Source organism: Phaethon lepturus, unplaced genomic scaffold, assembly GCF_000687285.1.
Source record: "Phaethon lepturus isolate BGI_N335 unplaced genomic scaffold, ASM68728v1 scaffold8449, whole genome shotgun sequence".
NCBI classification, from domain to species: Eukaryota; Metazoa; Chordata; class Aves; order Phaethontiformes; family Phaethontidae; genus Phaethon; species Phaethon lepturus.
In genome coordinates, this window is record NW_010561203.1 from 11,963 (window position 1) to 23,924 (window position 11,962).

The window sequence follows — 11,962 nt, forward strand, 5'->3', positions numbered from 1 at the left end:
CAGACAGGCTGAAAATCAATTTTATATGCCTCCATTACACCTTCCTCAACCTTATTTCTTTTCTTATCTCTCTTTATGAAAGAGCTGCCTGCACAGACTTATGTCTCATGCATGGGACAAGTTCATATGTGCAAAATCTTTGCCAAATAGGAAGCCTATAATAAAAGTCTATAAATACTCTCTTCCCCAAGCTATCTTCAGCCTTTCAGATTATGAATATTGGATAGTCATTTGAATCTTGTCACTGCTGCATTGTGCTGCTGTTGATTGAAATGGTAATGAATGCCATACAGTCTCTCAAATTCTCCAGTTTTAAAAAAAGATATCATTTACAGGCAGTTAACAGTGTTACAGTTGCATCTGTCTCTGTCTGCAGGGCATAGTCAGTCTGGATTGCAGTGAAACCTGTGTCATCTTTGTGTTGCACATCTGTGCTATATTTGCTGACTTGCTAAACTTAGAGTCAGCAAACAAGACCCTAGCAATCATTAGTAAGTACCAAACTGGAGTGTGTTTGCAATTAATTTTCCTGAGCCAACTCCTTTTCTTTTGCTGGATACCGCCCACTATCCTGCAGGTCACTGCAGTGCTCTTTGACTCAGAATTCTCTCTCTGTTCTCACATCCAGCCTCTGTCTGCATCTTGTCTATTCTGTGCATAAAATCTTTTTATCCATATGACTCAGGCTCTAATTCATGTTCTGTTCATTTTGCTTCCAAGGTATCAAAATTTCCCTTTCCTCTAGCCTTGATAAGCAGAGTCTTGCCTGTTCATATCCACTTAGAATGTTGTCACAAGGGTGGTATTTTTCTGCCTGGTTATACTAACCCAAATACCTGTTGCTTTGACTATTTTCCCTCATTTCTTTTATTTTATAACATCCATTGTTTGGTGGTTGACCTCCCTTCCAAGGCCTCTGAAGGCCAATCTCTGTCCTGTCAGTTGTATCTTAGTCTACCGAAATATTGATTCTTGTTTATGATTAGTCAACCATGCCAGTCTGCATTGTCTCCTTGTTACATTTCCAAAGAAGAAATGTTTTGTCCTGTGAGGTTTCTTGTGTTTGGAAGTCCAGCCCTAAAAGTATGATAACACTAGATAACACTTTTTCTGATGGACCAACTGATACTCTCTCAAACAAGAGTACTTGTTTCCTTGTACTCTACCGTTTGTCTGTATCCATCTGTGGGCGTTTGCTTTGCATTGTCATTTCTAGATATAATTTCTAACTCCTTGGAGTACAGTCCCAAAAACTGATCTTTGTTTATAGAGCACTTAACATGAGGGGAGGAGGAGGGTAAAGGGGAAGTCAGTCAGGTATCTGGGCCTGGAATATGTGGGCATGGCAGCAACAGAACTTATTACATGATCTTTATTCTTTGATTTTGCAAAACTGAAATTGAAATTGACTCTTGCCTGGATATTCTTTATGGTCAAACAACCTTGATGCTATAGCTTACAAAGTCCTGCTCATTTTTACCTCTTTAGTGTATTACTACAAGGGAAATTGTGGTACTGTTTTGGCCGTGAGCAACCATTATATAGATCTATGTAAGTTTTTGCTAAGCTTCACTGGAATGGAAATCTACATGAAGCAGTGAAGTGACACACAGAGGAACAAGCCTAATTTTCCATCTGGAACAATTCCAGATTTAAAGTGAATGCTAACACTCTCAGGAACAAATGAATTTCACTTCCTCTTATTGGAGAAGGCCAGACAGCAAGAAATAGAGCTAGAGAGAAATAGCCAAGTGTTACATACAATTTTATTGGCTTCATTTTGAGCTATGATGAAATAAGGCAAATCCTTCCCTTTTTCTGTCATAAAAAGTGTTGGGTCATGTAGAGTTTGCAAAGAGGTAAAAATAAAATGGAACCATTTCCAGTACAGAACTTCAGCTAATTTGTCAACCCTTCAGCAGAGGAATGAGACTGACTGGAGCAGCCTCTCATACTGAGGGAGGAATATTTTATTCCAGGAACATGTGGGAAGAGTCCTGTCTCTGTACCAGGACCCTTCCATCCAACAGAACAGGAAGGCATGCAAAGGCAATAGCAGCTCCTTGATGCCAGGCTCACATGCACTGCTTCATGGGAGATGTCTAAAAGTTCATAGGTGTCTCTAGTGTCAACTCAGAGGAGTTTTCTGTGCCACCCTTGAGAGGAGATGGCACCTGTCTAAGCTCAGAGGTTGTGGAGCCCTCATTAAAAGATTTTTTGACACACTAATCTTTTCCAAAGTAGGTAACTGTACTATTAGAGAAAGTTGCACTCTCAAGTGATGTTACTAGCAGATGAAAAAGCCTTGCTAAGAAAGTTCTTGCTTTTCTTGCAAGTCCCTATTCACACGTTGCAGGAAAGGCAGACTGAGAAAGCCATCTATACTTCAGGGGCTTGAAAAACTGTTGTGGTGTTTAAATTCTCTAAAAATGCCTCTCTGGAAGTAAAGCTAAAGAGGCCAGGTAGATTTGTTAGATGCTGAGATCTGATCCAGGCAGTCCAGGTTTGAATTTTAGTGACAGGTATCCAAATTACAGTACCATCGAAACCAGTAAAAATTTGGCTGTGAGGGAAACACTGCTGTTGTCAGATGCTTGACCTTTGTCTACGGTGCTCTGGAGAGAGTGTCTGTCCCAGCATCTGAATAGACTAACAGTAACAGCAGGAGAGGCTGAATTAGGACATGTGCTGTATTGCATCATCAGACAAAGCAGGCTGAAGTTGCTTCACTGCAACTGCCGAGAGCATCCAGGTTCTTTACCAGCCAGGGCTGTCAGGGCAGCGTTGGCAGTTGGACTTTATCTTTCTGGTCTTCAGCAAAGTCAGGCATTGAGGACCCTACTGTGCAGTTTTCCTTTACAGTCCTGCCAGTCTAATTTGTTTTGTTGGCAATAGGTATATTTTCTTTAGTTGACCTTCCCATGCCTGGTAACTGTGTTTCTAACCACAATTCACACATTTGACCTCCTAACAAAGAGCCTAAGCATTAAAAATGTATGAGACCCTGATAAGGGGGACAGCTGAATGGCTGCATTAGCACTGAAGCTGAATTATTGATAGAAAGGGTGATTTTTATTTCCTTTTTGCTGTTGAATAATAGATTAAAAGCTGCACAATAAGATTAGTTTCATTACTCACATGAATGACTTGTTCAGTTAAAAAGTGAGGAGAGCAAATGAAAAGTGCCCTATGGTGGCAAATACATGAGACTTAAAATTTTTGTATTCTAGAGTATTTATTTATTTGGGACATATTTTCCAATTTTTTTTATTTAAGAGAAGTAATAAGGAATTTACTTTGCTTTATCTGGATGTAACTATGATACTATCAGTGAAATTTATCACTAGAGAACAACTGATGTGTTCTGTGTTAGTTGGTGCCCATGCTAACCCAAATAAAAAGTGTTATTTAACAGTTGAAATTACCAGACTAATATCTGATCTTTATAATTATTATGTTATTGAATTCCTCAGTCTTCCTAGGTGCAGTATGCCACACTGAGATGTCACCATCTGTCTAGCCCTAGAGAAATAAGAAGTTTGTTTGATTTTTCTTTTCCTATTTAGTTTGGTTGTGGTAAAAATAATGCCTATTAAATCTTTTCAGGGATTAATAATCTGTTTGTCTTTCTACACTGCCTTTGGCTATCAGATCTCCTGGCAGGTTATTAATGTACCCAGCAAGAATCCTGTTGCAGATTTCTGTTAATCAGTCAACAGCATTCTTATTGTAGGTATTAGATGTCATGGTTGCCCTGAATTTTGAATAGATGGTTGCTTTTGCATTTCCCCTTGTGCTACTCTCCTGCAGGGCTGGATGATGTTGACTTTGAACTGGACAGCTCCTTTTCTATCAGCTTTGAAATTTTTTGAGCACAGACTCAGCAAGTATCTGGTAGGCTGACTGGGCAGCTTTCTACTTATATCCCTTTGGCAATAATTTGAAAAAGAGGAAGAAAGAGCAAATTTCCTTTAACTGAAATTATTCAAATTCATTTGTTACAGCCTCTACGGAAAAGTGGGACTTCCAAAATAGTGCATTTCCATTCTTCTGTTGGTATTTTCTTAGTAACGAAGTAACACAGCTATCAATAATAATTCATATAAGCGTCTCAAAATGTTATGTTTCAGTTAAGTTAAGTATTGATATAGAACCCACTCAGATCTCTGGAAAAAATCTCCCTGGATTTGCAACAGTCTCTGCAATATCTGTTGATAGGAGGCATTCCATTTAATACAGCAAATCAGGATTAGATTTATGCAGAATTGTTCCTTTTAGCAGCCACACAGGCTTATTTCCTTGCACACTCCTAGCTGATACAGAATAAGCAATATCAATGCACTTCTTGACGCAACCTTCCTGGATGATAGCCTTCAACTATCCATCTTCAATCCCCATGCATTTTCAGATCACGAGTTCTCAACAGGGATGTGAGGATTTGGTATATTTTTGCATGCTGAAGGCTGTCTGGTGAGGAAAGAGCCACTCTGAGTTTACTGTGAGTAGGCTGCCGAGTGACTATGCAAGGGTAAAATAGAGATATGTACCACTGACCTACTTAGTGTTGAAAGTCTCCATATTCCATTATTGATGAGCTGATCTACTTAATGCCCTCCTTGTTGCCTGCAGTTAGTTCAATGGCAGAATGGTTTCAATTATTCCTTCATTTCTGGACTAATGTAATTAGAATTTCCCTGTTTTATAGCCTGGTATTCTGACCCAATGGAATATGTACAATTGAAATATATAGCCTGAGTCAGAATTTTGCATCTGCTTTTGAAATCTAAATTTAGGCACACAAGACTTAAAATTTTAGTCTGCATGGTTTGATAAGATCTATAAGGGAAAAGCACTGATGGTGCTAAAGTCTTGTGTTTTGAGCTTGCAGTTCAGAACTGATCCATTTTGGTAAGCTGTTTTTTAAAAGACAGTTTCTTCAGGATTCTAAAGTGTTGGCATTGTGTTTTTTTATATTGTTAGACAAACTCCAGCAATAGATTATGCTTTTCATTGTTAAAGAAACTCAATTTCCTCTGACAAGCTAAAAAACCAAAGAGTGATCCCAATGAAACTAAGATTTTATTCTAAGAATTTGAATTTTTTAGTGTATTTTAAGTAGAGATAATAATTTTACCTAGAGAGATGAATACAGAGTTACATCTTAACTACTCTAAGTGACTCTGTTCACATTGCTGACAGAGTTTATTTTAATTTTGGAAGCTAACTTCTTTTTTTAACTGTCAGGGCTGGGTATCAGATAAATGTAGCTGTCAGCCATGTATGGGGTGGGGAGCAGCAGAAAGGGAAGTCTTCCTGTGCTATTTTTAACAGTGCTCATGATGTTAGACCAGCAATTGATCTGGACTGTAGTAAGTTCTTTAAGTTTTATGACCCTGTTATTTAGAACTGCCTGTATGGCTGCACGGGTTTAACTTAATAGCAGCCTTTTAAAAAAACAGGAAGGAAAAACAGTGAGTCAGTGTAGGACGTGCCTTGGTAAACACCTCAGGGTAGGCAAAGGGCAAATGCCCAAATTATTTCCTTTGGACTTCATAACTTCTAGGTTACTGCCCGGTTGAATAGCTTGCATTGACAAAGATGTGGTATAACATAGCCCAAGGGCTATGAACTGTGGAGCAGATTTTATGTCGATAGATGAGCTCATTTCCCTTCATGTTGAAGGGAAATGAGTGTCTCCTACAGATTCCTGTAGAGTGTTAAAGACGTTAAGCCATCCTTGGCTTTTCTGCTAGGTGAAAACCTCATGTTAAGTTAGATATTCTGCAAACCCTTCTGTGGTTTAACATACTTCTTTTCAGACACTATGCTTTTTTTCTAACGGTAAATGTTGAACACAGCATCTCTGTGTGAAGACTGGCAGGTCTTTCTGTTAACAGTTATTACCAGGAGCCTGGTAGAGTGAGCCACAGATGTTAAAACCAGGCAGATCTGCTTGGATAATGATGGAAAACATGCAAGGTACTACTAGTGTTACTGCACCTGCTCTAAAAACAGGCTCAACCCAGAGGTGAATGAAAAGATAGAAGCACAAATGCAGCTGAGTTTTCTGCGATAACACTCAAGCTGTGCCCACCACTGCACTGAATAGAGAAGACAGTATTTCTGTATCATCTTTCCATTCCTCTGTTTCAGTCACTGATGTAAGCTGCTCTGACGCTCTCTTGTTTCAGATCCTATAGAGTTGCTCTGCCAACTGGAAAGTGGCCAAGATGAATGTGTGACCCAGAAATGTTGATGATTTTTGATAATACTGTTGAATGCTTTTTCTTAGCCATCCAGGTATTCCCTTTACAGACAGGCAGTCTTTGGAGAAAGGATCCACTGGATTTACAGTCCTTAATCAAACCTAAGAATCTGTCTTGTGATTTACCATCATCTTGACTGCCCATTAAGGTTGCTCACCCAGCACTTTTTCAGCAAACGTCAAATCACTGACCTGTTTTCATCTCATAACCACAGCACAGACTGTTTTGTTACCCTTCCCCGCCACGTCCAAAAATTAGGACACAGTCTATTGTAATCTTGCATGTCCATTAAATGATGTGAATGTAGAATGGGTTGGAATATCTGGGAAATTAAGTCCAAGGGTGCCCAACTGCAACACGATCAGCTGAACATGGCATTCTTCTTGCTCCTTACCTTCTGGGGAAAGGAAACTCTACTTTATAAAGGCAGATGACTAACACAGTCACAATTTGTATTTAGTAAGCATTTGTATTCTTGCAGATGAATTGGTTAAAAGGCCACTACATTGTAACAGCAGATCTACACAGTCTGTGGACACCCTGTTTTATTGAAAAGATGAAAAGTGGCTACTTACATGTCGTAACTGAATAATTTGTTGCATTTCCAAGTTTCCATTTGCATCCTGTTCAGAAAGTGACTTAGAAGGTTAGAAAGACACAGTGAGCAGAATTAAGTTTTCTACATTTTGTGGCTAAAATTTCTAATTTTAGAAGCTGTAAGTTCAGCCTTGTGAAATAGTGTGAAGAAATTCCAGAATCTTGTAATTTCTGTTAAATTTTTTTGTTACAGATTGAGTCTAAGCCTTCATGCCTTGCTATTCTGTAAAACTCTTTGAAGTGAACCTCATTGATACCATAGATGACATGAGCAGAGGTATTCCAAATTGGGAATTTTGATAAAAACACAAAGATTTTTTTAATGTTTTCAGTTAGCTGCCATCGCATAAAATGCACAAGACTTCCAGAAATCAGTGAAGAACACCATTCAGTGTGCTTTATACTCAGGTATTTATGTTCATGGGGGTGCAGTTGAGGAATAATACCAAGTTATAAATTAATTCAGAGTTGCCACTTTGGAAGGTATTTGACAGTGGTGTACAAAACAGAAGGAAGTCAGTCCGACTGGTGATCCCTTCCCATCTTAAGAGACTGTGTTTGAAGAAAGGCCTGAGCTGTTTAAGCAAAATCAGATCTGTTGTTAGCTGGCATTGGTTGGTTTATGCTTTTCTCTAACATTGCATTGATCTTCAGCATTGTTTGGCAGGAGGGAGTTTAGCTCATTACCAGTAACAACTTTAAATGTGGAAACCTGCATGAAGAGAAATCAAATAGTGGTCACAGGAAAGTGGAACTGAGTTGTCTTGAAGAAGCAGATGTAACACCACTGCCCGGTAAATAAGCCACTTGAGAAATCTCTAATTTTCAGTTAAAGTTGGGGAAATTGCGAATTTTGCCAATTAATGGAAGGGAAATTTGAAAGAGTACCTGAAAAAAAAATTGTCAAAGTGTTCTAATAATGAGATTTTACCTGTTATCTTCCAAATACTGTAATATGGGAACTGCATAGGTAGAAAACTGAAGAAAAAAATTAAAGTTACAGCAGTGAAGTTTTCTGATTTTTTGCATGAAGGCACACATTTTTATTCTCACTGAGATGGAATTTTTAGGTATGCCCCAAACCCACGAAGAAATATACTGTGTGTCAATTAATAACTTAGTAGAAATTTTTTCAATTGATTATGCTGCTTTGGGTATTTATGTTACTGTAGACCTATGTCTAAGGAACTAAGAAACTAGTTGCTGTAAAAAGTCAGGAATCTCCTGTCTGAAAGCATAGTAAAGCAATGTTTTCAATGCTCATGTCGCTTAACTTGATAATAGTTAGGCCCTTAATTAACTTAAGGATTTTCTTCCTGGGTTCTAGAGAAAGCTCTCTTTATGATAGGATTTTTTTCTACTGTGAAATGATTTGTATTGGGCCATTATTCATATTGTATTGTGCTCACTTTAGATTGTTATGCCTTTAATTACAACACTAAGTGGATTGCTCTTTGATACGAGCGATAAATTACTGTTAGGGGAAGTTTATTGATTTGTATGCTGTGGATGATTGCCATATGACATTCTTATTAGATAACAGAATACTTTCTATAGATTTCCTGACCTGATTAAATAAAATGAAGACTGAGACAACACCACAATGCCTGAAGATCAAGTTAAGGGTGAGGTGCTGTCTCTGCTTTGAAGCAAAGAGACATGTAGTTAAGAGGAGTGCAGGTGCACCAGTAGCAGCAGAAGAGGGTCTGGAGGTCCCTTCCTGGAAGTCTGTGGCTTTGTGTCCCAACAACATACAAGAAAAGACAGAGGGAGGAGAATAAAGAACCGTTCTCACTGTAACCTCTTTCCTGGGGGCAGCACATAAAGTTAATGCTGCTTCTAGCAATGTTATCTTCAGGCCTGCATCAATTCCCCTCCTGCAGAAAGGAATCAGTCCTAAGAAAGGTGAAAGAGCCAGCAGAAGCAGGGCAGTATCACAGAATTGTGAAGAGGTTCAGTCTGATGATTAGAAGTAAGAAAATTTGGCACCACATCCTAATGGAGAGTGCTCAGGGTCTATGGTTGCCAAAAGGCAGTTTTCTTTAAACAGACTGCTTTTGCTGAACTTATTTGTTACAGACCAATGGGGAAGCCAGTGTAAGACATATTTAGGAATCCTATCTTTTTTTTTCCTGAACAATAGTTTGGTGCCACAGAGTTGCCGATAAACTCATCTATTCTAAATACATACTGTCCCAATTTCTGTTAATTTAAAATATCTTTTTCATAGCATTTTTCAAAAGCTTCATGAGTAGTTGAAAAAATAATAAAAGAAGGTCACTGGTAGTTTACTAAGCCACTAATTCTTGTAACTCAACATTAGGAGGTGGCAGTTCATTGCTAACAATGATACTGTTGTCTGAGTCCTTCTAGGCAAAGAACCAGAAAACATTTCCAAGCTAATTGGAAGCTACTTGGAGCATTCATTCTTTTAACACATGTAGCATCCCATCAGAAATCACAGTGACTAACAGTGCATTTATTAATAGAACTGGCCTCAAAGAGTAAACAATTTGGCTGATTGAAGCACTGTGATTCTTGGGCCAAAGTTTGTGCCCCCTCTATCCCACAGATATGCTAGCGTGAAGAAACTGTGAGATGGCTGGGCAGTGAAGCAGATTGTGAAAAGGGGATGTGAAAGGATGGTGCATGGCCTGTGCACTGTAGGGAACAGCGCTTTTCAGCAAATCGCCACATGGAGTCAGAGGTGACCAGTGGATTTGCAATTACAGTTAATGCTCCATGATCCATGGGCAGTTACACAGATTGTGGATTAAGTGGACTGTGCACACAGGGCTAGCTAAGGTGCCTCATAATGTAAATGCATGGGAACGTGCTCGCTCTGTTTTTGTGGTCTCCCTGAATGTAGGTTTGTCTGGGTTTCTTAGATGCAGGCTAGGCCAGATGGAAGCTGTTCCATGCAAAAAACTTTTGGTCCTACTGCAGTGCCCTCCCAAGAGCCCATATTATCTATGTTTTTTCCACTATCCAGGTCTTCCCAGCCCACTGAAAAGCCCAAATAATGGGGAGCTGTCAGCACTTGAAGAAACCTATGCCTCATAGGAACGCAGAAACAGATGTTGTGTTGACTGGGGAGGATCAACTGTCTTGCACACTGCCTGTGTATCATAGAATCATAGAATGGTTTGCCTTGGAAGGGACCTGAAAGATCATCTAGTTCCAAACCCCTTGCCAAGGGCAGGGACACCTTCCACTAGATCAGGTTGCTGAAAGCCCCATTCAGCCTGGCCTTGAACACTTCCAGGGATGGGACATCCACAACTTCTCTGGGCAACCTGCTCCAGTGCCTCACCACCCTCATAGTGAAGAATTTCTTCCTTATATCTAATCTAAATTTACCCTTTTTCAGTTTAAAACCATTACCCCTTGTCCTGTCGCAACAAGTCCTGCTAAAAAGTCTGTCCCCATCTTTCTTCTAAGCCCCCTTTAAGTACTGGCAGGCTGCAATAAGGTCTCCCGAGAGCCGCCTTTTCTCCAGGCTGAACAACTCCAATTCTCTCAGCCTGTCTTCATAGGAGAGGTGCTCCAGCCCTCTGATCATCTTTGTGGCCCTCCTCTGGACTTACTCCAACAGGCCCATGCCTTACACAGGTCGGAGGCCCCAGAGCTGGATGCAGTATTCCAGCTGGGTCTCACCTCCCTCGGCCTGATGGTCATGCTTGTTTTGATGCAGCCCAGGATACAGTTGGCTTTCTGGGCTGCAAGTGCACATTGCCTGGTCATGTTGAGCTTCTCATCAACTAACACCCCCAAGTCCTTCTCCTCAGGGCTGCTCTGAATCCAGGACCTTGCACTGGTCCTTGTTGAACTTCATGAGGTCACACAGGTCCACCCATCAAGCCTGTCAAGGTCCCTCTGGATGGCATCCCTTCCCTCCAGCCTGCTGACCGCACCACACAGCTTGGTGTCATCAGCAAAGTTGCTGAGGGTGCACTCAATCCCACTGTCCATGGCACTGATAAAGGTGTTAAACAGTGATAGTCCCAATACTAACCCCTGAGGAACGTCACTTGTCAAAATTTCTTAAATATTTTTACCTCTTCCTGCCAGGCCATCTCACTCGAGGAAGACTTCACACATTGCTTCTCCTGCTCAATAGTCTCCTTAGAGTAGTATAGTATCCTGGGCATATGCAGGAAAGAGGTATGTGATCTTGAGAAGTATAACAAAAGAAATGCCTATAGGATAGGTAAATTGTGCTGCTTAGGTTGTTGCCAATGTTTTTCAGTTGTAGGTCTCCTAGATGCCAGTACTTCATAAAAATGTTCACTGCCCTTTTTAAGATTATACAGGTTGCAACGTTCCTTTAACTTCCTTCCTCAGTGTCAGCTCAGCTACAGTAACTGTAGCCCAGTGCAGGAGGTCTGGCTACCACCTCTGTTTTGGAATCGTATCAGTGGCTTCTTCCATTGCCAAAAGGACCATCTGGTATACAACATTCAATGTGCCCAAGCCAAGTGGTGTTGGCTTGCAGGGGACTTCTGTTCCTCCCTTTGCTGACTGCTCATTGCTGGCTTGCTTGGTTCTCAGTACAGGTGAAGAGTAACCCAGCTGTTCTGTTATGGTTGTCTCCTGCTCTTATCCCCAGGACTTTTCAGTAGTGAAGTACAGAATTTTAGAGCGCATTCCTACAGAAGACTGCTTGTACCTTGCAAGAATTTATCTCTAAAGCTTTAAGTATATAACCGGAGTAAATGTAATGATTTATTATTTACTGTTGACTTTCAGCATAAAGATTTGTATGTTTTCTAGATGAAAAATCATAATTATGGTCTATATCCAGCCAGGTGATTTATGTACATTCATTTGAATTGCCTCATTTTCCATTCCTTTTGGTAGACTATAAGGTATAATGTTAGATAAAGAAATGGAGAAACTGGTTGGGTTTTTGGTGGGTTTTTTTGCCAGCACTGACAGTGTGGGCAACTTGAAAGTTCAATCATCTATCTGTAGAGAAGCCAAAATACAGCTGAGGTTATTCTGCTACTCAGGATTAGGCCAATAATAGTATCCAGTAACAGTTACTGCAATTACAGGCTTTTTCATTTTTTCTCTAGCAAATAAAGGAAGATAGCATG